Raw genomic sequence first — 26,532 nt, forward strand, 5'->3', positions numbered from 1 at the left:
ATCAGATCTGCTTTCACCAGGCCTTGTTCATCAGGAGGGAATTATATGTTATTGGAGCTGTGGGCTTGCACTCCATATCCACTGATTGCAAAAAAAAAATTGCTGCAATTTTGTCACTTGTATTTAAACCTTTCTCCTGATCCTGATCCTGGCACAAATCTTTAAAAAAAAAAAAAATTGAGTGTAATCAATTGTTCTGATGTAATCAGAAGTCAAGTCAATTTTACTGATTTGAGGTACAGGTGTGGCTGTTATCTTATGCAATGGTTTGGACTTGGTTTTTACAGGGAGGCGTTTTGTTAGTTTAAAGCACCATGCCTATAACAAACTGGACTAAGATCTAGGTAGGCAATGTGCCTTAAAAATATGCTGCTCTTTTTCACAGAACTTTGTGAATTTTGAGTATGCCGAGCTCCTTTTAAGATAATACATATCTGTCTGCATTTCCCCATCTGATTTCTTATGTCTGTCATAACTTGCCTATATCTGTTCCCTGGTCTCCTCCTCCCATGCCCGCCTCCAGGACTTCTCCAGGGTGTCACCTATCCTCTGGAACTCCCTGCCCCAACCCATCAGATTATCACCTACTCTCCTCTCCTTTAGGCGCACCCTGAAAACCCATCTCTTCAGGGAAGCCTACCTCACCCCCTGCTAACTTGCTGACCTCCTCCACTCTTCCTACCACTCCATCCCCCACAGCTATCTCCTCCTGTACCACTGCCCCATCCCTTCTAGATTGTAAGCTCGAAAGAGCAGGGCCCTCGATCCCCTCATGTTTTGCATTGTATTGGTATTGCTCTGTCACATGTTCTGTCCCCCTTTGTAATGTACAGCGCTGAGTGAACTATTGGCGCTTTATAAATACTGTATAATAATAATAATCTGTTCAGATGTATATGCGGACTGCTTTCCTTGTTTGTTCCTCGCATAAGGTGACCAGGTGGTCACTGTACAGGGGGCTCTCTGGCTGTCTCCTGACTGATATTTTTTTTTTCTTCAGGATACCGGTTTCCGTTTCAATAATTATTGCACAAAATACAATTGACTAGTAAACTTTACAATAGTTTTCCAAACAGGTGTACATACCACAGAATTACATGGTATAAACAAACATACTAATGCAATGACAAGAGATGCCTAAGGATGGTCGTTCTAATATAGATTTGTTATATATACAGTATATATATATATATATATATATACAGTCAGGTCCATAAATATTGGGACATCGACACAATTCTAACATTTTTGGCTCTATACACCACCACAATGGATTTGAAATGAAACGAACAAGATGTGCTTTAACTGCAGACTGTCAGCTTTAATTTGAGGGTATTTACATCCAAATCAGGTGAACCGTGTAGGAATTACAACAGTTTGCATATGTGCCTCCCACTTGTTAAGGGACCAAAAGTAATGGGACAGAATAATAATCATAAATCATACTTTCACTTTTTAATACTTGGTTGCAAATCCTTTGCAGTCAATTACAGCCTGAAGTCTGGAACGCATAGACATCACCAGATGCTGGGTTTCATCCCTGGTGATGCTTTGCCAGGCCTCTACTGCAACTGTCTTCAGTTCCTGCTTGTTCTTGGGGCATTTTCCCTTCAGTTTTGTCTTCAGCAAGTGAAATGCATGCTCAATCGGATTCAGGTCAGGTGATTGACTTGGCCATTGCATAACATTCCACTTCTTTCCCTTAAAAAACTCTTTGGTTGCTTTTGCAGTATGCTTTGGGTCATTGTCCATCTGCACTGTGAAGCGGCGTCCAATGAGTTCTGAAGCATTTGGCTGAATATGAGCAGATAATATTGCCCAAAACACTTCAGAATTCATCCTGCTGCTTTTGTCAGTAGTCACATCATCCATAAATACAAGGGAACCAGTTCCATTGACAGCCATACATGCCCACGCCATGACACTACCACCACCATGCTTCACTGATGAGGTGGGTATGCTTAGGATCATGAGCAGTTCCTTTCCTTCTCCATACTCTTCTCTTCCCATCACTCTGGTACAAGTTGATCTTGGTCTCATCTGTCCAACTGTTGTGAAGGGTGTTTTCTTCACCAGGGAAAGAATTCTTTGCTCATCCACCACAGTTGTTTTCCGTGGTCTTCCGGGTCTTTTGGTGTTGCTGAGCTCACCGGTGCGTTCCTTCTTTTTAAGAATGTTCCAAACAGTTGTTTTGGCCACGCCTAATGTTTTTGCTATCTCTCTGATGGGTTTGTTTTGTTTTTCAGCCTAATGATGGCTTGCTTCACTGATAGTGACAGCTCTTTGGATCTCATCTTGAGAGTTGACAGCAACAGATTCCAAAAGCAAATAGCACACTTGAAATGAACTCTGGACCTTTTATCTGCTCATTGTAATTGGGATAATGAGGGAATAACACACACCTTGCCATGGAACAGCTGTGAAGCCAATTGTCCCATTACTTTTGGTCCCTTAACAAGCGGGAGGCACACATGCAATCTGTTGTAATTCCTACACCGTTCACCTGATTTGGATGTAAATACCCTCAAATTAAACCTGACAGTCTGCAGTTAAAGCACATCTTGATCGTTTCATTTCAAATCCATTGTGATGGTGTATAGAGCCAAAAATGTTAGAATTGTGTCGATGTCCCAATATTTATGGACCTGACTGTATATATATATATATATATATATATATATATACACACACACACACACACACTAAAATCTTAGTGAAAGGAAGTGTAAATAGGAAAGGTATATACAAGAAAAAGCTTCCAGGAAGTAGGGAGAACTCAAGAGAAGTTTGCTAGGAGTTTAGCTGCTAAACATCACACGGTTGCTAGCAAACGCTAAAAAAGCTCCCGAAAAAGGGGATTGTCTATGCAAAAACTACTAACAGTTCATTGGCAGAGTGTGAACATAAAGAAAAGAAGGGGTGAAAGTGGGAAAGAAGAGGGCACGCACCGAACAAACCATCCCACAGATATGCTACAGTAAGTTACAGTGACCATACCAAGTCATTAGGATATCCGCAGAGGTAATTAGATTTTCTGAAAACTTTTTAACCTTGTCTTGCGGCATAGTGGCTAATTGCTCACTGAAGAGATAGATACCATGATATTTTTTGGTCACATGAGTAATAGAAGGGACCCTGGATTTCTATATTCTCACCAGCATCTACGCAGCTTCAATGAAGATAAATGAGACCAATTTAAATTGCCTTATACAGTGTTACTCAACCTTTTTTTCAGTCAGGGCACATTTGAAAAGTATCTCGAGGCACCCCAGTCTAAGGCTTGGTTCATATTACTGCGTGTCAGGGAAAATGCACAAAATCACGTGTGTTTCCGACACACAAACATGCTGCTCTTTAGCAGATGCAAAGGGGTGCCATTATTCTTAATGCTCTGGCAAACATGAATTTTTTTTTTGGTGCAGTGTGATTTTTAAAAAATGGTTGGAGACTTCTTTCCCTATGTTTCTGTGGGTAGGGCAGCCCATTGAACTGAATAGTCTGCCCAATATGCAACTGCACAGATGTGAACAAAGGACTCGTTCACACATGATATTAAGGGATGGTAAAACCATGGGGATGAGTTGCGTTTTTACTACCCCATCTGCTCCCCCTTTAGCAGCCATGGTTGTACACATGCTGTGGCCGCGGCAAGAAGTATACCCCCAGGTGAAGGGGACCACACTGCAACATCCCTCCAATCATGTGCACTGCACATGATTGTGGCATGATGACTTTGTATTTAGGGGGTTACAGCAGGGATTAAGGAGACACCGTCTGTCAGATTCCTCTGAAAAATGATCCTTGATGGATCGCTGCAGTCCTTGCCGCCATTGTGAATGACCCCTAAAAAAAGCAATTCTGTTCGTACAGGATTAGGGGTCAAAATTAAATATAATGTACATACATGCATATAAACATAGTACATTCATATTAATACACACTGTATACTGCTGAGCAGGGAATTATAAGAGTGACACAAGACAGTTGTTGTGGGAAGTGGGGCAAAAGTATAAATATGTCCCTATCAGTAAGCAAACACATGGCTTCTCTGCGACTTTCACCATGACCATGCAACCCTGGGCATCGCCATACTGCCACGGCACCCCGATTGAGAAAGTCTGTCTTATAGTATAAGAAGATGGTTTGAGGTTCAAAAGTGCTTCTCACAGGTTTTTGGATGCAGGATACCTTTTTATAACAGTTGGCAGGTCCATTTCTGTAAATGTTTTTTTCTAAGCAGTAGTTCCTGTAGTCATGAGCACAAATCATACAGTATGGGAAAAATCAGTGAACAGAAATGGGGTGATTTGCAACAATGATGAGGGGTGCAATGAACTGAAATATAGAGCGGAGCAAGGATTTCTATATGCACAAGTAGAAGTCTCTCAATGTGCACAACAGGCTAGTGATATCATGTTATATTTTTAAAACCTAACTCTGGGCACAAACCGTTTAATTTAAAAATATAAAAAAAATATAAATCTAATTTCTGTGCACCAAATGCCTTTTTAAACTTTAAAAAAAAACAGTGGTGGCAAACATCAGTGGGAGGGACCCAGCAGGTTCAGACACTACAGGCGGCCTATAGAAAACTACAGGAGGGGGCAGATACAAGACCAGAAACTCCTGCAGAAGTAAAGTTTCGCACTGGGTTACTGCATAGATCTGGAAGAATACGCAAAGCACACCAAGTTTCAAATAAGAGCACACATGCCCCTTGTATTTAGACAATGTTTGGTTATCCAGAATTTCATATTTAAGGGCTTTTATTATTGAGGCTTTTTTTTTTTTGTAGACCTCTGCTAGTTTTTTGTTGCTGTCCTTTTTGTTGGGAGGTTTCCCTCATATTGTATCCCACTGATAGTTGTTATAGGGACATTCAGAAAGGGAAAATCTCTTCAGCTTCAGAGCATATATAACAAATAAAACCTGACAGCAGTTCTAATCCTCCCACACTGTACCAGGAAAGTGTTGCTGTTTGTGTCATTGTTATTGAGATTTCCCTTTCAGTCCGAGTGACAGGTACTAGTAGATCCTAATTCAGGATATTCCAGAGAGTAAAATTATGGTAAACTTTATGTGTTGCACAATCTTTCCATTCTCTCTTCAGTGTTTACTAGGAGATAGGTTTTACACTACACAATAGACTTTCTTGATGGCATGTGTAGAGCTACCATAGAATCATAACTCATTAAGGTCTGTAGTGTGTTTCAAGAATTGTAGATATACATTGGGAAATATTTGTGTAATCATAAGGATATCATGTGTGCTGGATGCATTAAAATCTCTGATATTCATAGCTGATCCTGTGAGGTATAGTGACAACATTTAAATGGATTCCAATTTGCACTGGCAACTGGGCAAGGTTGTTAGCCCACTTGAAATGCAATAAAGTTGAATGAAAAAAATAATGGATTAAAAAATGGATTAAAAAAAAAAAATAAATGCACTCTCGGCACCCTGCACATACATGCAAATACATGCATATACATACATCCACATCCACAGCTCCAGATAAGCTGGTAATAACAGACCATTGCTCCAGTACAAGGCGAGGTGCTACCCAGCTTATCGCTGTGTAAATCCAAACATGTAATATCAGGAGGCTGCACATCCATACATCTTTGAGGAAAAAAAAAGAGCTTTTTCATGTCACCAAAAGTATATGAAAGCACCACATATGCAATCAGGGGAGGGATAACTGGTTCACACATTCCACACTCTATACAATGTTTAAGCAAATGGTTTTAACAAAGCAATGTGTAGAGTGTGAAACACGTGAACCAGCTAGCCCTCCCACGATTGCATATGTGGTGCTTTTATATACACTTTTAAATTAGCGTATAGCATCAAGTCAATTAAACTCCTGGGATATTGATCTGGCCAGTTAAGTAGCAGAGGGGGTTGTTAATTAGCTATAGCTGCTCTGGTGTTAATTAAATTAACAACAGATGCACTAGATGGGCAACAATGAGACAATCCCCAAAACAGGAATGGTTTTACAGGTGGAGGCCACAACATTTTTTTCCCTACTCATCTTTTCTGACTGTTTTACACTAGTTTTGCATTTGGCTAGGGTCAGTGTCACTACTGGTAGCATGAGGCGATTCCTGGACCCTACAGAGTTTGCACAGGCAGTCCATTTCCTCCAATATGTGCCATTACCAGAAGTTTTACTGTGTCTCCCAGCACAGTCTTAAGAGCATGGAGGAGATTCCAGGAGACAGTTAGTTATTCTAGGAGAGCTGGACAGGCCCATAGAAGGTCCTTAACCCATCAGCAGGACCGGTATCTGCTCTTTTGTGCAAGGAGGAACAGGATGAGCACTGCCAGAGCCCTACGGAAGGACCTTCAGCAGGCCACTGGTGTGAATGTCTCTGACCAAACAATCATAAACAGACTACATGATGGTGGCCTGAGGGCCAGATGTCCTCTAGTGGGCCCTGTGCTCACTGACCAGCACCATAGAGCTTGATTGGCATTTGCCATTGAACACCAGAATTGACAGGTCTGCCACTGGCGCCCTGTGCTTTTCAAAGATGAGAGCAGGTTCACCCTGAGCACATGTGACAGACGTGAAAGGGTCTGGAGAAGCCACGAAGAACGTTATGCTGCATGTAACATCGTTCAGCATGACCGTTTTGGTGGTGGGTCAGTGATGATCTGGGAAGCCATATCCATGGAGGGACACTCAGACTTCTATAGGTTAGACAATGGCACCCTGACTGCCATTAGGTATCCGGATGGAATTCATTGTCAGATCCTAGGCTGGTGCAGTGGGTCCTGGGTTCCTCCTGGTGCACGACAATGTCCAGCCTTATTTGGTGAGAGTATGCAGGCAGTTCCTGGAGGATGAAGGAATTGATGCCATTGATTGACCCCTATGCTTGTCTGACCTAAATCCAATAGAACACCTCTGGGATATCATGTTTCAGTTCATTCGACGCAGCCAGGTTGCATCTTAGGGCTCTTTCACACAGGCGCTCCATATGTCCGGTTTTCATCTGTCCATTTACAGATGAAAAAAAATACTAGTGCTCAATACTGAAGATTGAAATATAGGGATTTATTTACTAAAGCTGGAGAATGCAAAATCAGGCTCACTTCTGCATAGAAACCAATCAGATTCCAGGTTTTATTGCCGCAGCTTTAATTGAACAAGCTGAGGTTAGAAACTGATTGCTTTCTGTGCAGAAGTGCGCTTGATTTTGCACTCTCCAGCTTTAGTAAATAACCCTCTCAGTGTTCCAGCAACTGGAAGAGCGGACAGAGGCTTTGATCTCTGCTACGTTCAGCAGAGCATCAGACATCTATTTAGATCTCATGTCTCATTTTACTGTATATGACAGCAGCTTAGGCCCCTCAAAAGAAATAAAGCTCTCTAAAAGGATCCCATGTGCAGAAATTACATTAGAAAGTACACAAAATGTAATATAGAATGGCAAATAATTTTAGACACATACATGGATACAGCTAACCTATGCATACATATTCTTCACTCCCATAGAATACAAAATAATCTGCACATTATACAATTGTATTCATTGAAGGTTTTAAAATTCCACCGCAGTTCCCTTTGCAGAGAGCAGTAGACTCTGCTGCCTATCTGAAAGAGCTCTTAAAGCTTTATTAAATTGGAATTTCTTCAATAATGTGGGCCCCCAGGTGAGTTATACCATAATGTCCTAGCATGCACCTTAAGAGTCTGATAGGTTCTCTTCTGTCTGTCTCTTCTGTCAAAAAGCTACCAGTCCACCATTTAAAAAAAGTGAGTTCTATATCACTTTAAGGTTGAACAATTTCACATTAGTTATTCCATAGCCTTAAGCACATCAGTACCTTTAAATGTTGCATATTTGTTTTTATAATATGCATTTTTGTTTTTGTTTAAGTGTACGAATAGACTAAATTTTCCTTTTTAGTGTTGGCTACAGTGGGCAAGGGCTAAAACCCTTGTCAGTTTTTTTCACTGTCCTGCCTGGTAGAATTTTCTTCACTTCCTGTCCTGAAGATGCAAGATAGGAAATCTCTCCAAAAAGAGGGGAATTTCTCTTACACAACTGAGACAGCTGTTCCCATTGGAAGATTTGTCCTCTATTTTATTTCTGGTGACCACTTCAAATTTTTGGTTTCTCATCACTTTCTGTCTCAATGACAGTGGTCACCAGGACAACTAAAAGAGTGAATCTTCCCAGAGGGGTCACAGGTAACAATAAAACCCAACCGGAGAATTTCCTACTTTATCCAGAACTAGAAAAAAGGATTTTGGCCATTGATTGACAGTCTCAGTTGTGCATATTGCTATATATACACTTTACCTAGTCAAGCTGCGGTTACATTAATAAAGCCATTTTTCTGTGATATAGGTTCAAATGAAGTGTATCACATGTCCAACTGATGCTCTAAAGTGTAGAAATGTTCCCTGCAGGGATGACAGTTCCTTCTTTGCTGAATTTTTGGCACTATAGTTGTATACTTCTTCAGCTCTAACATGTTAGTACGTTGAAGAAGTCCTGTTGGGGGCCTTCCCCTCCTCCCCCCTCCTTTATTCAGAAAATTCCTTGTATTGTTTTGACAGTTTGAAAAACATTCTGTGAATGGTGGAGAAGATCCTGTCATTTATCCTCCTCTCCCCCATTGTAATTCCTTTGTATCTCCTTTGCTACTTAACATCCTGCGATCACCAGTAACCTGATGTTCTGAGTCTACCAAGACCTGCACACTGGTGGGTTTCAGTCCAACTGAAATTAATAGACCAGTAGATGCTTTAGGGTCATGTTTAACAAGCAGATTTGTTACAGAAATGTGTGAAATGCAATGATTTACCAATCTCATAAACCCATATTTTTTCACAATTGAAAATTAAAAAAATATCAATTGTAAAAAATGTGAAAAGGTACCATTTTAAGAAAAAAAGAAGGTAATTTAGAAATTGATAATGACAACACGTCTCAAATAAGTTGGGCCAGGACAACAGAAAGCTGGCTTGTTTTTAAAGGAGCAAGCCCTAGGGCAGACCCCCTAATTTAAAAGAAATTACTTCTCCTTTAACCCTTCAATCCCTTCAGTTTAATCCTTTAAACATCCCAAAATATTATATATTTTCTGAAAGCAGACACCCTAGAGAATAAAATAGTGGTAGTTCCATATTTTTATGTCGCACCATATTATCGCAAAGGTCTAGGAAACTCAAAATTTCAGTAACAAATACACTAAAGTTAATTTTGGGACACACAAACGCAACAAATTACCCAATTCTTTCAAAGACATAAAAGATGAGGTTGCACCAAGTAATTAGATACCAAACATGTCAAACCTTAAATTTGTGTTGCACCTGTGAAATGGCAACAAAGTTATTGCTCTCACTTCGGCATGATATGTAACATGTGTATCGCAAACAGTGTTTTCATGCATAGCCGCCCCCGACACATGCGTAAACATTCGTACGTGCATATATGTGGGGGTGGGGGAGCTCCCAAAAAATTTTTGGTGGGAGAACTTTATGTGCTTGGGTGTAACTTTAATTTTTTACAATTAAAAAAAAATATTTATTAAGTTTTTTTTAATCACAGAGGGGACAAGAAGTCCCCTATGCGATGATTTTTTGGTGACCTGTTCTCTTTAATGAGACAGCCAAGGTCATTTAGACCCTAGATGTTTCTCCTGTGCTCCACTGAATGTAAAGCAATGCAGATTGCATTGCATTACATTATTTTCCGGTTATGCTGGCCGGGGACACCGAGAGGTGGACCTGAAAGTGATGTCAAACATGTTGCTTTCCGGGTCAGCAACAAGGAAGGGAGGAGAGTGGATGTGAGTCCCCCTGCTCCCTCTCCTCTACCCGGCGGCACCCACTATATCAGTCCCTGGCCCACAGATAGGCAAGCGGAGCTTGGGATATATGGCAGGGGCATGTGCCGGGGGGGGGGTTGTATGGAAGCAATCGGGTGGTAACGCAGTTGCCTGAATTCTTCCACCTGACCATAGACAAGCAAACATTTCCAAATTAAAAATAAATAAATAAAGGTCAGATTGTAGCTGCTGACTTTTAAAATACAGACATTTACCTGTCCCTCGGTCCAGCGGTGTCCTCACCACAGCTGGTTTCACCGGCCGTCCTCTCTCCCTGGCACTGGCATCTTTAGTGTGGGTACCCGGCTGTGACAGCTTGCGGCTTCAAAGCCAGGTGCCCACTTTGCTTTGAGAATGGCCCCGTAGTCTTCTGGGACCTGTCACTTGTCTCAGAAGACTACGGGGAGGGAGGGGGGTAGGATAACTTCCGCTTCCAATCGCCTAGGCAATCGCAGCGGAACTACACCCCTAGCCTTTTGGGTGGAGCGCCATTTTAACTATACAGTAAATCATTTAACACGAACAAGCATGAATAGCTTGAATCTTGAATTCTGTTTGTTTGTTCCTGGTTGGTAATAGACTAGCTATTGAAACTGGAATCAGAATGACATCATTGAGGCATCAAAAGGTGCCATTTTAGTCAGACGGATCAGTCTCATTTTGCTTTAAGAGAAGTTTTTATTTTAGTTTTGGTGGCCCCTTAAAAGCTACAGCACATTTTTTTTTGTTCTTGTTTTAAAAATCCTTAGAATTCAAACCAGAACACATGCCACAAAGCTTTTGATAATTTGGATACTGGTGTGATGTGAAAGATAATTCTCTACTTTACTGTATATATCTACCATGAAGGTAAGGGACATCATCACAGCCTCATAGTAATGTGATCTCACATATGTTATTGCAATTCTGCTTGTCATGGATTGTGTGCAGCCTGCTGCTGCAGAAAATGCCCTAATATAAAAGAGATTGTTTTCTGCTCAAACAAGATGGCCTGTGTCCGGTCATGGCAACATATCAGCAAGCTGATAATAGGGCCTGAACCTGATTTTCGTGCTTGAGCAGTAATCCAGTATCAGTAAAACCTGATTAATCTTTCATCACCCGAACGCAGTGTCTCGCTGCAGGAAGGATTGCGTTTCCTGGCAACCTTCCACTCGCTCGGGGTCAGTAAAAAGCTCTCAGAATGCTGAACGTTTCTTAAGCCACCATACACCCTGAATGCTGTAGGCTGACCTATAGATTTGCTTGAAAGGCTGTGTCTGGCTGCTCTGTTTCTCCCTTGTGTATACTCTTTTTATTTTTAGATGCCTACACTGTCATGTGTTCGAAATTCCCATGAAATGCCTTTGATGTAAGGAATAAGCTTAATTTTTAATGTTTAGGTTATTGAATATGGCAAGGTGTGCCTCAAATGCATTCTTTGCTATATAAAGCAAAAAAACACATAATCTGATTAAGTCTGATTGTTCAGACTTAATGAAATGGGTACCCTTTTAAAGACCAAATTTGGTAAAATGGGGTATTTTAGTTTTTGTATGGATGATAATGAACAAACCCACAGTTGGTACATTATTTAGAGTCTCCAGTAGGAAGAATTTCTACAGTATTTAATATATCCTTTCACCTAGTTTCAACATATATTTTTTTCTAATAATTGATCATTCACAATAGGAATTCTTACCCTGCCATTTAACTCTCCAATGTCCATAACAATTGTGCATTAGCCAATTAGAATGTCTGGGTAGTGGTGTATTTAGGTTTTGTGCTGCCCAACACAACACAAAAATCGGACGCCACCCCCCCCCCCTCCCTGGAAGAGAGAGAGCCTGACAACAGCCCCCCCACAGAGAGAGCCTGGCAGTGATCAAAAACACCCCCACCCGAGAGAGCCTTCCAATAACACCCCCCACCACCCTCACCCACGGAGACAGAGTGAAAGATACCTTCACAGCTCTGGACATCCCTGGAAATAACAGTTGGGCTCTGCATACACCATCAAACAGCCTCTCTCGGATCCCACCTGGTCCCCATGCCGCATATGTCCCTTCTTTCAGGGGGCAGTGTTGCTCCCATAAAATACCGCTCTAGGCAAAAGCCTTGTTTGCCCTTTTGGTAAATACACCTCTGTGTCTGGGTATGAAAGTCTTTAGGGGATATAAGAAGTTAATTAAAGTGCCATCAGCTATGTAAAACTTCAGTAGCAGTGAATTCGGCCTTTAAAGAGACTTTATCAACAACTTAAAAAATTGCAGATAAATTCATAGAAAAATCAAGTATTATTTTAAATGCTTACTTGGAGTGTTTATAATTTCCATAAATTATTATTTACTTGCAGTGTGTCTTTGAACTTGGTAGAAAATGTATATTCTCTAGCACAGACTCCCTCCCACCCGGCAAGCAGTAGCCCCTCATTTTCTGAGTGTGTCTAAATCAGACATCACTAAGTGCAAACCACAAGTTGCTGTCCCACCCAGACCGCAGTGGTCACCACTTAGTTGCTGACTCTTTCTCCCATCCTCCGCCGCTGTTATTTTCACAGCAGAGTGGAGGGCAGTAAGCACAGCAGCACTGGACAGAGGATGGGAGCTGCCCAACTTTTCAAGTTAACCAGCAGGTGATTGGTTGCTAGGAAGCAGGGATGTCCTAGCAACTAATCACCAGCTTGTTAATATGAAACATTTGCTTTAGCAGCTCCCGCTAATGCCCTCCATTAGCTCCCGCTAATGCCCTCCATTAAGTACTGTTATGCCTCCATCCCCCTGCTCTGCTGTGTGCCCCTATAAGGTAGGAGAGTTAAGGGGCTAGGATATGGCTGTGAAGGACTGAGGAAGGGGCGTGGGGGGAAAGTGATGTGATGGGGACAAAGGAGGATACTGCTGTGGGGAGTGAAGGGGGGCAGAGGAGGACACTAGGGCACTGTGGTGGGGAGAAGTGAAGGGGAGCAGAGGAAGACACTGTAGTGGGGGGTTAGGGGGGCTGGTGAAGGGAGACGCAGAGGTGAACACTGATGTAGTGTGGGGGGTGAAGGGGTGCAGAGAAAGACACTACTGTGGAGTGGGGGTGAAGGGAAGCAAAGGAAGACAATGATGTGAAGTGGGGCAAAAGAGGACACTGCTGTTGGGGTTGAAGGGAGGCAGACAAGGACACTCGAGCCTGCGAGGGTGAAGGGGGGCAAAGGATAATACTGCTGGGGGGGGGGGGCATTAATTTGAAGGGGAGTTAAGGACACTGTTGTGAATGAAGGGGGGGGGGGGGTGATGTGTAGTGGGGTGCAGAAGACTACTGTGAATGGGATGGGGGGGGGGGAGATGTAAGGGGGGGGGCTGAGAGCACTACTACTAAATATTATACGCTGTGCTGGATAAGTTACTTCATCCTCCCCTCACATTCATACATAATCTTTGCAATGTACTGTATAAAGTACATTTAATGCAAATATCTAAAGTATTTTATTGAAATTATTAGTCTGGTGACAGCATGTCTTAAGGGGACTGGTGATCTGCACTAACTTAGCTATGGGCTACTTCATGTTAAACTTTACAGTATACATTAAAAATGCAGTTCTTAAAGCATTTCTTTATTTTTACTTTAAATTCCAGTAATAAAAAATTGTCATCATAGCAGCATTCATTTAGAATGGGTAATAGATGACACAAATCTCACCTACTTATATTAATCCTCTCACATAAGCAGGCTGATCCTTTGGTAGTTTATACCATGAATTGTTTTCTTTACAGAACTGTTACCTGGATGAAAACAGATAATGATTAAACACACCAGCAAAAATTAATCTGCAAGAGCTTTTATTGGACTGGTATTGTAGTTTTCACATCAGGTGCCATTTATACCAGGCTTAGGCATGATACATTTCAACAGAAAAACATTTTCATTACTGCAAAAAGTACTGTGGGCAGACAGCAGTTGCCGTCATGTTGCCATCATTTAAACTATTATTTCATAAACTGTTCCAATCATGTAAAACCTTAAACACTCGGAATTGTAACTGAAAACTTCTTTTTAGCCAAATAGCTCAATACATATGAATGCTTTACGTTTCCCAAAAAGAACATTGCACAGTTGATTGAATGTAATGTTACAGCCCCCATACAAATTTTTGCTCACAAGGTCCTGCAACCCCACTTTCTTGGAAGAGTGGTAAATGTTGCATGGATACATAAAAGGTACATATAACCAACCCAAGCATAGAGATTCTTTAAGCGATGGTTGGGTGATAAATCACTGTGACCCAATCTGACCTTTATTTATTTTTTCATTTGGAAATGTTTGCTTGTCTATGGGCAGTGTGGGACCACTGCACCTCGCTAACTGATCTGAGATAGGGGGTGGTTTTACTGTGTGTGTATGACATAGATAGATACACAAACACACACTATACACACACTATACACACACACTAGGGTATTGGGATGCCTGCCTTTACACGCACATGCACTTTAATGACATTGCAGTCTTAGTCCATAGGGTTCAATACTGAGTTGGCCCACCCTTTGCAGCTATAACAGCTTCAACTCTTCTGGGAAGACTGTCCTCAAGGTTTAGGAGTGTGTCTATGAGAATGTCTGACCATTCTCCCAGAAGCACATTAGGTCAGATACTGATGTTGGATGAGAAGGCCCGCTCTAATTCATCCCAAAGGTGTTCTGTTGGGTTGAGGTCAGGACTGCAGATCAGTCAAGTTCCTCCACTCCAAACTCGCTCAAAAACAACCCCACACCATATCCCCCCCCCCACAAACCCCCCCTCCACTTGGCAAAATGCAATCAGGCAAGTACTGTTCACCTGGCAACTGCCAAACCCAGACACATCCATCAGATTGCCAGACAGCATGATTTGCCACTCCAGGCAACACATCTCCACTGCTCTGGAGTCCAGTGGCGATGTGCTTTATATCACTGTATCCGGTGCTTTGCATATCACTTGGCTTGGATGCACCTGCTTAGCCATGGAAATCTATTCTGTGAAGCTCTCTACACACTGTTGTTGTGCTAATCTGAAGGCCACACAAAGTTTGGAGGTCTTTAACTATTGACTGCAGACAGTTGGCGACTTCTTCACTTGCTCTGACCCCACTCTGTCATTTTACATGGCCTACCACTTCGTGGCTTAGTTGCAGATGTTCTCAGTTGCTTCTGCTTTGTTATAATACCACTAACAGTTGACCGTGCAATATTTAGTAGCAAGGAAATTTCACAGATGGACTTATTGCACATCTGGCAATCACAGTACCACGCTTGAATTCACTGAGCTCCTGAGAGCTACCCATTCTTTCACAAATGTTTGTAGAAGCAGTCTATATGTCTAGGTACTGGATTTTATCACTTGTGGCCATGGAAGTGATTGGAACACCTGAATCCAATGATTTGGAGGGGTGTCCCAATACTTTAGGCAATATAGTGTGTGTGTATAAATATAGTGTATGTGTTTATGTATATATGCACTCACCAGTCACTTTATTAGGTGCACCTGTTCAATTGCTTGGTAACACAAATTGCTAATCACATGGCAGCAACTCATTGGATTTAGGCATGTAGACGTGGTGAAGACGACTTGCTGAAGTTCAAACCCAGCATCAGAATGGGGGAGAAAGGTGATTTAAGTGAGTTTGAACGTAGCATAGTTGTTGATGCCAAATGGGCTGGTATGAGTATTTGAAAAACTGCTGATCTACTGGGATTTTCACGCAAAACCATCTCAAGGGTTTACATTGAATGGTCGTAAAAATAGAAGATATTCAGTGAGCGGCAGCTGTGTGGACGTAAAATGCCTTGTTAATGTCAACGGTCCAAGGAGAATGGGCAGACTGCAATATTCAGATGGTAGGGTCAGAATTGGCGTAAACAACATGAAAGCATGGATCCATGCTGCCTTTTATCAATGGTTCAGGCTGGTGGTGGGGGTGCAATGGTGTGGGCGATATTTTCTTGGCACTAGCAAGGTGTACCTAATAAATTGGCCGGGGAGTATATAGTGCTGTCTAGTCACTTATCTGAAATAATACAGGTTCCAGGTGGTCAAAGCTGTCTGTGTGACATTTATCATTTCCTTTGCTTTATAGTCAAGTTGGATATTACAAAACTGTTGGAGAACAAGTGGCTCAGCATAGAAAAGGACAATAGATTTTTCCTCCAATTTGTTGCTTCCAAGTTATCTGCTGTCATCTCTAACCTGTAGACACCCTGTTTAAATTGCAGGTATTGGATGTTGTCATTTTTACCATGAAAGTAATATAGCACCTGTAAGTACCTTCAGTTTAAACCAGGAATCACTAAATGGTTGCCTTGACTGAGTCACTGTCACATCTGGACTGCAGCATTCACTATTTAGGTGTCTACTTTTTCCCCCACGCCCTGCCGCTGTCTTTTTCACAGCAGAGTGGAGGGCAGGAGTGGGAGTTCACCAAGTTAACTGGCAGGTTATTGGTTTCTAGGACGCATGGTGGTCCTACCAACTTATCACCTGCTTGTTAATATGAAAATTTAGCTCCAGCAGCTCCTGCCCTCTGTCAAGTGCCGCTGTGCCTCTGTCCCTGCACTCTGCTGTGTGCGGTTGTCCAGTCAAAACTTAAAAAAACAAAAGTCAGCAGCTATAAAAACTGTACGTACTGACTTTTAAAAGCAGACACCTGTCCCTTGATACAGTGTTGTGTTAACACTGACCAGGTTCGCTGGCTGTCTTGTGTCTCTGGCCCTAGCATCTTCTGTGTGGGCGCAGTGCTGTGACAGCTTGCGGGTTCACAGCCGAGTGCCCACTGCGCATGCACGATTAGTGCTGCTCTTTGTGAATGGTCCTGTAGTCTTCTGGAACATGTTCCTGAAGACTACGGGGAGGGAGGACAACTTCCGCTTCTGATCCACTAGGGGATCGTAGCGGAAGTGGGAGCAGGTACCTCGGGTGCCAATCCTTAACGGGGAGTGGGGGACAAAGCCTTAATACGGAAATGCCCATTTTCGAGCTCTGCTTTCAGGGGCTAGGACACGACTGTGAAGGATTGAGGGTAAAGTGATGTGAAAGGGGCAAATGAGGACACTGCTGTGGGGGGAGTTATAGGGGGACAGAGGAGGACACTACTGTGGGGGGTGAAGGGGGCTAAAGTGGACAAAGGAGGTATGAAGGGCAAAGGAGGATACTACTGTGAAAGGGTGGGGGGTGATACAATGGGGGACACCACTGTGTGGGGTAAAAAGGGTAGAGGAGGACATTACTATGGTGGGGGGGGATTAAGGGGGGTACAGGAGGACACTGCTATGGGGGGTGAAGGGGGACAGAGAAGGATACTTATATGGGGGAGTGAAGGGGGCAAAGGAGGACATTCCTTTGGGAGTAGGTGCTGTGAAGAGGGGGAACGGAGGACACTGCTTTGGGGGGGTGAAGGAGGGCAGAGGGAGACATTATTGTAGGCGAGAAGGTGAAGGGGGACGGAAGAGGACACTGATGTGGGGAGTGAAGGGGAGCAGAGGAGCACACTACTTGGGGATGGATGGAGGGGTATGTGAAGGGGAATGAGAATACTACTGTGAAGCGGAAACTGTGATGTGAAGTGGGGGACTGTGATGTAATAGGAGTGATTGTGATATGCAGGGGGGGCTGTGGACACTGTTATACTGTAAGAATGGTATTTAGATATAAAAGGAGATGCACTGTGATGTGAAGGTTCATCACAAGAATGTGCAATTCGAAATTCTGCTGTAAAAATAATTTTTTGACCACACATGCATGAATGTTAATTCAATAACCCTGATTTAGACTGTTCTTCATTTTGGAACTGGTAGATTCAGAGGGAGCAACATTTTACTGTGTTAGGTCTCTCTTGAGCATGCTTAACAGACACTAAATGCCTTTTGAGCTACCTCTACCTCTCAGTCATGCATTTCCACTACCTTTTGTGAACTTCAGGAAATTAAAGGAAGGTCAAGATAAGAGCAATGTGATAACTCCTTGGCTGTAACAGCCATCTCATGTCTACAAGAACAGAAGTTTGTCCTGCTTTGAATGGTTGGCAATTATGGAAAGGATAACACATCTAGCATTATAGCAATCAAATGTGCAGAGTGAGAAGGCACAGTGTCAAACTTTAGTAAGGACCCAAGGAAAGAAACTAGTACACAGACATTTAGGAGAAAGAAAAGTGCTCTTTTAGTCCCTTCAAAATTATAACAGCAGTTCACAGGAAGGGTAGAACAAAGAGAGCCAAAATAACATGTATTTTGCTTGTACAACCTAGTGATTAGCTCTGCAACCTAGCAAGGACTGATATGAATGGTTCAGAGTTCTCTCTACTCCTCTGCAGAATGTTGTATTTATATAAATTAGAAAAAAAATACAAGAGGTGACTAAATCTTTAGTTTTCTCATTTGCAAAATGGCATGTATGGGTTACCAGCACAAAGATTGGAGAAGTATTAAAAGCCATTACATCTGTGATATGTTATTGCTGTACATGACCCTGTTGAGGTTTCACCTCACTTCTTGTCCCTCTGACAGCAGAATTGGAAATGAGGGGAGCAGTTGTTTCTGTCCAAAACTGAAAATGGAGTTAAAAACTGCTAATAAAACTAATATAAAATATAATTATAATATTTACAACACTTTACTAAAACACTTTATAGGAACAGGTTAGATATTTTAAGCCAATGACGTGTTTTTCAATGCTCAGGTTTAAGCCCAGATTTTAGAGTACTCATAATATACACTATATTGCCAAATGTATTGGGACACCCCACCAAATCTTTAGATTCAGGTGTTCCAATCGCCTCTATGGTGTATAAAATCAAGCACCTAAGCATGGAGAATGCTTCTACAATCATTTGTGACAAAATGGGTTTCTCTCAGGAGCTTAGTGAATTCAAGCATGGTACCATGATAGGTTGTCACCTGTGCAGTAAGTCCATCCATGAAATTTCCTTGCTACTAAATATTCCACTGTCAACTGTTGTATTATAACAAAGTGGAAGCAACTGGGAACAACAGCAACTCTGTCTGCAGAGTCAATAGTTAAAGACCTCCAGACTTTGTGTGGCCTTCAAATTAGCAAAACAACAGTGCATAGAGAGCTTCATGGAATGGGTTTCCATGGCCGAGCAGCTGCATCCAAGCCTTACGTCACCATGTGCAATGCAAGGCATGGGATGCAGTGGTGTAAAGCACACCACCACTGGACTCTAGAGCAGTGGAGACATGTTCTCTGGAGTGATTAATCATGCTTCTGTCTGGTGTTCCGATGGACATGTCTGGGTTCGGTGGTTGCCAGGAGAACGGTACTTGCCTGACTGTATTGTGCCAGGTGTAAAGTTTGGTGGAGGCGGGATTATGGTGTGAGGTTGTTTTTCAGGGGTTGGGCTTGGCCCTTTTGTTTTAGTGAAGGGAACTCTTAAGTTGTCAACATTCCAAGACATTTTGGACAATTTCATGTTCCCAACTTTGTGGGAGCAATTTGGGATTGGCCCCTTCCTGTTCCAGCACAACTGCGCACCAGTGCACAAAGCAAGGTCCATAAAGACATGGATGAGCGAGTTTGGGGTGCAGGAAATTGATTGTGTCCTGACCTCAACCTGATAGAACACCTTTGGGATGAATTAGAGCAGAGACTACGAGCCAGGCCTTCTCATTGGACATCACTGCCTGACCTCAAAAATGTGCTTCTGGAAGAATGGTCAAACATTCCCATAGACACACTCCTAAACCTTGTAGACAGCCTTCCCAGAAGATTTGAAGTTCTTATAGCTGCAAAGGGTGGACCAACTCAATATTGAACCCTATGGACTAAGACTGGGATGCCATTAAAGTTCATGTGCGTGTAATGGCAGTCATCCCAATACTTTTGGCAATATAGTGTCCTGACTAGAGATGAGATCAGGCATCTTGCATCTGGACTCCTCAGTAGCAGACTCTGGATCTGAGCTCTTTTTTTTACTCCAATAGATGTGGAGAACAAAAATTGAAGTAGAAAAGAGCCTGCGGTCAGAGGATACCCAAGCTCAACTCTAGTCTTAACCTATACTTGCTGACCTGCATTTAGTTGGTAAGAAAATATATATATAGTTAAATATAGGCCAGTGAGGATGGAGTTGCAGTAGTCAAGGAGGGAAATAACCAAGGAGTGAAAAGGCTGTTTTGTGGTGTCTTTAGTCAGGAAGGGGCAATTTCTAGAATTGTTGCAGAGGTTGAGGTGGCAAAATGTAGCCAGTGATTGGATGTGGGGGCTGAAGGAGAGGTCAGAGTCTAGGACTACACCTAGCACCCTGGCATGTGTGGAGGAAACAATGGTTGTGCCATTGATCTCAATGGTAAATTCATGGGGAGGTGATCGGGGAGGAGGTAATATTACAAGCTCAGTTTTAGAAAGATTGAGTTGTGGTTGAAGTGGTGTGACATCCATACGGATATGTCACTCAGTAAATTTGTGATACGTAAGGAGTTTAAGGGGATAAGATGAGGAGTTGAGTGATAGATCTGGGTGTCATCAACATAGAGGTGATATTGGAAGCCATGGGAGGTTATCAACAGGCCCAGGAAAGAGGTATAGAGAGAGAAGAGGAGGGGCCCAAGGACAGAGCCTTGGGGTACCCCAACAAAAAGTGGAAGAGGGGCAGAGGAGATGGTATTGTATGTGACATTAAAAAGTGCGCTGAGATAGGAGAACCAGGAAAGAGCAGAGTCAAGGAGGCCAAGGGAGTGGAGTAAAGGGGCCGGACTGTGGTCAGTGGGAGTAGAAAATGCCCTGGCGTCAGTGGGAGTAAACAATACCCCATCATTGGTGTCAGTGACAGGAATTGTGCCCTTTCATTAGTGTCAGACAATGGAATGGTGCTCCAAAGGCCAGATAAAAGGGCTAGTTTGGAGACCACTGGTCTAGACTAATTGAACAGTGCTGTTCATAATTTAACATTTTTTTTTTGTTATTATATGTTTCTTTATTGTGTTGTCTATTATGTGAGATTTTTGTTATTGGTTTTAGCATAATTAAAAATTTAACACAGTTTTGAAGGAAAATAATATTTTACAGAGCCATGTGTGGTTATCTTTAGTAGAGAAGGCAATGATTTTTAATCAGAATTCTTTATATATATATATACAGTTGCAAGAAAAAGTATGTGAACCCCTTGGGATTACGTAGAGTTTTCCATGAATTGGGCATAAAATGTGCTCTGAACGTCATCTAAGTCACAACAATAGAAGAACACAGTCTGCTGAACATAATACTACACAAACATTAGATGTTGCCATGGTTTAATTGCACATAACATGTAAACATTCACAGTGCAGGGAGGAAAAAGTATGTGAACCTTTGGACTTAATAACTGGTTGACCCTCCTTTGGCAGCAATAACCTCAACCAAACATTTCCTGTAGTTGCAGATTAGACCTGCACAACGATCTGGAGTAATTTTGGACAACTCCTCTTCACAAAACTGTTTCAGTGTAGCAATATTCTTGGGATGTCTGGTGTGAATCGCTCTCTTAAGGTCATGCCACAACATTTCAATCGGGTTGAGGTCAGGACTCTGACTGGGCCACTCCAGAAGGCGTATTCTGTGCTGTTGCAGCCATTGTTTTGTTGAATTACTTGTATGCTTTGGGTCATTGTCCTGTTGCATCACCCATCCTCTGCAGAGCTTCAGTTGGCGGACAGATGGTCGTATGTTTTCCTGCAAAATGTCTTGATAAACTCTGGAATTCATTTTCCCATCAATGACAACAATCCGTCTAGGCCCTGAGGCAGCAAAGCAGCCCCAAACCATGATGCTCCCTCCACCATGTTTCACAGTGGGGATGAGGTTTTGATGTTGGTGTGCTGTGCCTTTTTTTCTCCACACATAGTGTTGTGTGTTCTTCCCAAACAACTCAATCTTGGTTTCATCTGTCCACAGTATGTTTTGCCAGTAGTGCTGTGGAACATCCAGGTGCTCTTTTGCAAACTTCAAACGTGCTGCAATCTTCTTTTTGGACAGCAATGGCTTCCTCCGTGGTGTCCTCCCATGTACTGCATTCTTGTTTAATGTTTTCCTTATTGTAGATGTGTCAACAAAAATGTTAGCATGAGCCAGAGATTTCTGTAGGTCTTTAGCTGACAATCTGGGATTCTTCTTTACCTCATGCAGCATTCTGCGCTGTGCTCTTGCAGTCATATTTACAGGACGACCGCGCCTAGGGAGAGTAGCAACAGTGCTAAACTTTCTACATTTGTAGACAGTCTGTCTTACCGTGGACACATGAACATCAAGGCTTTTGGAGACACTTTTGTAACCCTTTCCAGCTTCATGCAAGTCAACAATTCTTGATCGTAGGTCTTCTGAGAACTATTTTCTGCTAGGCATGGTTCACATCAGACAGTGCTTCTTGGAACCAGTAAACCCAAAACAGGTGTGTGTTTTTTAAGAGCAGGACAGCTGTCAGCAACACATCCAATATCATCACACTGATTGGAGTCAAGGTTGGCTCACTCCTGGCTCCAATTTGCTCTGGGAGAAGTCATTAAGCTAGGGCCTCACATACTGTTTCCTCCCTGCACTGTGAATGTTTACATGTTATGTGAAATTAAACCATGGCAACATCTAATGTTTGTGTAGTATTATGTTCAGCAGACTGTGTTCTTCTATTGTTGTGACTTAGATGACGTTCAGAGCACATTTTATGCCCAATTCATGCAAAACTCCACAAAATCCCAAGGGGTTCACATACTTTTTCTTGCAACTGTGTGTATATATATATATATATATATATATATATTGTATACATAGAGTGCTCAGCATAAATGAGTACACCCCTTTTGAAAAGTAAGATTTTAATCATTATCTCAATGAACACTTTCCAAAATTTCGACAAAACTGTGTTTTATGGAACATTTCTTTTTCTTATTGCATGTAAGTAAGGTTAGTAAAATAACTTAAATTACAAAACCTTCAGTTTTACTCAAATTATTTGATGCAAAAATGAATACACCCCACAACACAAACTACTACATCTGGTATTTTGTATGACCTCTATGATTTGTAAGGACAGCACCAAGTCTTCTAGGCATGGAATGAACACGTTGGCAACATACTGCAACATATATGTTTTTCCATTCTTAAAGAACAACCTCTTTTAGAGCCTGGATGCTGGATGGAGAGTGGTGCTCAAGTTGATCAGATCATGAGACATACTTGGCTACTGAATCACTTTCACCCTGTTATTCTTCAGAAATGCAAAAGTGGCCTTAGATGTGTGTTTTGGATCATTGTCATGTTGGAAAAGTGCACGACGACCAAGGGCACGGAGTGATGGTAGCATCTTCTCTTTCAATATAGAGCAGTACATTTGTGAATTCATGATACCATCAATGAAATGCAGATTCCCAACATCAGCAGCACTCATACAGCCCCACAGAAGGACACTGCCACTACCATTTTCCACTGTAGGCACCATGCCTTATTTCTTTGTACTCCTCACCTTTGCCACACTATACAGTTTTGAAGCCATCAGTTCCAAAAAAATTTATTTTGGTCTCATCACTCCAGAATAGAGTCCCAGGAGTCTTCTTTTTCAGCATGGGTCTTGGCAAATTCTAGACATGCAATGCAATTTCTGTACATGGGCTTTAGGAAAGGCTTCCTTCATGGACGACACCCATGCATGCCATTCCTCTGCAGTGTACGCCATATTGTGTCACGGGGAACAATTACCCCAGTTTGGCTTTCTGCTTCTTTAGCTAATGGCAGTGAACTTGCATGGTAATTTTCTTCAACCCTTCTCATCAGAAGATGCTTCTGACGAGGTTTTAACTTCTGTGGATGGCCTGGATATCTCTGTGAGATGGTTGCAATTCCATCTTTGTTACATTTTTGTATCACTTTTGCTACAGTATTCTGACTGATAAGTAAAGCTTTGTTGATCTTCTTGTGGCCTTCACTTTTCTTGTATAAAGAAATTGTTTTCTTTCTCAGGCCTTGTGACATTTCTCTTCCATGTGGTGCCAGTGCTGACAGCATGAAATGGGAAGGGATGTTCTTTGTTAACCACTTGCCCTCCAGAGGATTTCCCCCCTTTAATGACCAGGCCTCTTTTTGCTATTTGGTGCTGCACTATTTCAACTGATAATTGCATGGTCATGTAATGCTATACCTAAACAAATTTTATGTCCTTTTTTCACACAAATAGAACTTTCTTTTGGTGGTATTTGATCACCTGTGTACTTTTTATTTTTCACGCTATAAACAAAAAAAGACCCAAAAGTTTGAAGAAAAACTATATTTTTTTCTTTTGGCTATAAAAAATATATAGTAAACTCAAAGTTAGTCTTAAATTTAAGGCCAAAATGTATTCTGCTACATGTTTTCGGTAAAAAAAAATCCCAGTAAGTTTATATTGATTGCTTTGTGTGAAAGGTATAGCATTTACAAACTATGGTATATATCAGGGGTGGGCAACTGTGGCCCTCCAGCTGTTGGTGAACTACAAGTTCCATCATGCCTCTGCCTTTGGGAGTCATGCTTGTAACTGTCAGTTTTGCAATGTCTCAAGGGACTTGTAGTTCTACAACAGCTGGAGGGCCACAGTTGCCCACCCCTGGTATAGACAATGTGTCAGGAATGGACTGGCCAGCAATAGTGGGACTCGCCTGCCTTATGAGCTGCAGTACCAGGGCTGGCCAGCGGGTGCTCCCAGCAATCAGAGGCTCAACCTTGCAGCCAGTCAAACACCTGGAACTAATTATACTGGTGTATTTAAGGGACATTCAGACCTGCAGACTCTGCCTTGGTGTGTTTTTCCTGGGCCCTGTATCTTGTAAACCTGCGTTCCTGTTCCTGTCTTGTTGCTGACCCTGCTTGATTCTGACCTCTGCTTACTTCTCCTGTTCTGATCCCTGGCTTGTGACCCTGACCATCCCTCTGCCTGACCCTCTGTACCACGCTGCCCGCTACCTGCTGAACCTGGCCTGTGACCCCGACCATTCTCCGCTTGCTCTCCCTGTACCTACCTGCCCGATTGATATTGACTCGGCCTGCCTGACGACGCTTGCATTGTATGTACTGTCATCTGTGGGAGGTTGGTTTGGTTTGTTTGCACTGTGTTATGTTAGTATTGCACTGCGTTTATGTTTGTATTGTTAGTGTTAATAAATTATATTGTTTATAACATATCTGAAGTCTGCGTTTCCCTGTGTCAGTCACATACCTCTGGTCACACCCGGGAGCCCTGACATTACACCAAGGCCAATCCTGACCAGAAGTGGCTGCACAGGGAAGCCATCTTGGTTGTTGATGGGAAGGATGGATCTTGATGAGGTTGTGTATTTATATCTGCTAGTGTTTGATGACAGAGAGTATGCTTATCAAACTCTGAAGGAGTATCCCCGGGATGAACTGCTAGAATGTATACGGCTCGCTCATGTTCTTGTAGATCAGGGCACAGAATTCTCTGAGGTGCAGCCATTGATTCAGATTTGTGCGGAGTTGGTTTCATCTGGTTCCCCCGAATGCAGGGATGAATTTTTGCCGCCATTTAGTGCCGACCAGGTAGAGTCCCTGGTATGGTTATTAGAGGATGATGTGGATTGCTTCTTGGAGCATTATGCTGCATGTTCACCACAGGTACTAAGAGATTGTATAAACGCAGTGCAGTCATTGACCAGACAGGTTTTGTGTAAGCTCAGATTTGTTCAACCCATACTGCAGACATGGACAGATTTGTTGCACCCAGCCTCAGTCAGCTTACAAAAACCCAGTCCTGCTTCTAATCTATTTCCTCAAAGCTCTATTCCTGCATTCCCAACAGCTCCTCCTGCCCTGCTATCTACCGCATGTCAGTACCCTGTTCCCACTCGCTGCACCTATCCTGCCTTTAACCCTGTAAAAAAGCCCTCTGTAGCAACTGCTCCCTCCCCTGTTCCATCCTCCAGCTCTTCTGTCTCCAGCTGCTCCATTCGTTTGCAGACCTGCGTTTACTTGCAGTGCTCCAGTAGTTAAAACCAGAAAAAATTCTTTCCAACCAATACCATCCTGCCAGTATCCAAACCGGTGAACCTGCCTTCCGTGGTTCAGCCTGAAGCCTCTACTCAGCCTGAATCCTCTACTCAGCCTGAATCCTCTACTCAGCCTGATGCCTGTACTCAGCCTGATGCCTCTACGCGGCCTGATGCCTCTCTTCAGCCTGATGCCTCTCTTCAGCCTGATGCCTCTCTTCAGCCTGATGCCTCTCTTCAGCCTGATGCCTCTACTCAGCCTGATGCCTCTACTCAGCCTGATGCCTCTACTCAGCCTGATGCCTCTACTCAGCCTGAAGCCTCTACTCAGCCTGATGCCTCTACTCAGCCTGATGCCTCTATTCAGCCTGATGCCTTTACTCAGCCTGAAGCCTCTACTCAGCCTGAAGCCTCTACTCAGCCTGAAGCCTCTACTCAGCCTGAAGCCTCTACTCAGCCTGAAGCCTCTACTCAGCCTGAAGCCTCTACTCAGCCTGATGCCTTTATTCAGCCTGATGCCTCTACTCAGCCTGATGCCTCTACTCAGCCTGATGCCTCTACTCAGCCTGATGCCTTTACTCAGCCGGATGCCTGCATTCAGCCTGATGCCTCTACCCAGCATGATGAACTGATCCAGCCTGACGATCCTATTAGGCCTGGTGACCCGATGCCCGCTGTCGAGCGAGACAATCCGGTACCTGGTGACCCGGTGCCCGCTGTC

The 26,532-nt window shown here is 42.7% G+C and overlaps 1 protein-coding gene across 1 annotated transcript in view; it reads left to right on the plus strand.

Moving 5' to 3' along the window:
* TBCK (TBC1 domain containing kinase) overlaps positions 1-26,532 on the plus strand; it is a 367,627-nt gene that overhangs the window by 141,159 nt on the left and 199,936 nt on the right. The gene's annotated exons all lie outside the window — the stretch shown is intronic.

Source organism: Staurois parvus, unplaced genomic scaffold (genome assembly GCF_062004578.1).
Source record: "Staurois parvus isolate SC_StPar_1 unplaced genomic scaffold, SC_StPar_1.0 ptg000244l, whole genome shotgun sequence".
NCBI classification, from domain to species: domain Eukaryota; kingdom Metazoa; phylum Chordata; class Amphibia; order Anura; family Ranidae; genus Staurois; species Staurois parvus.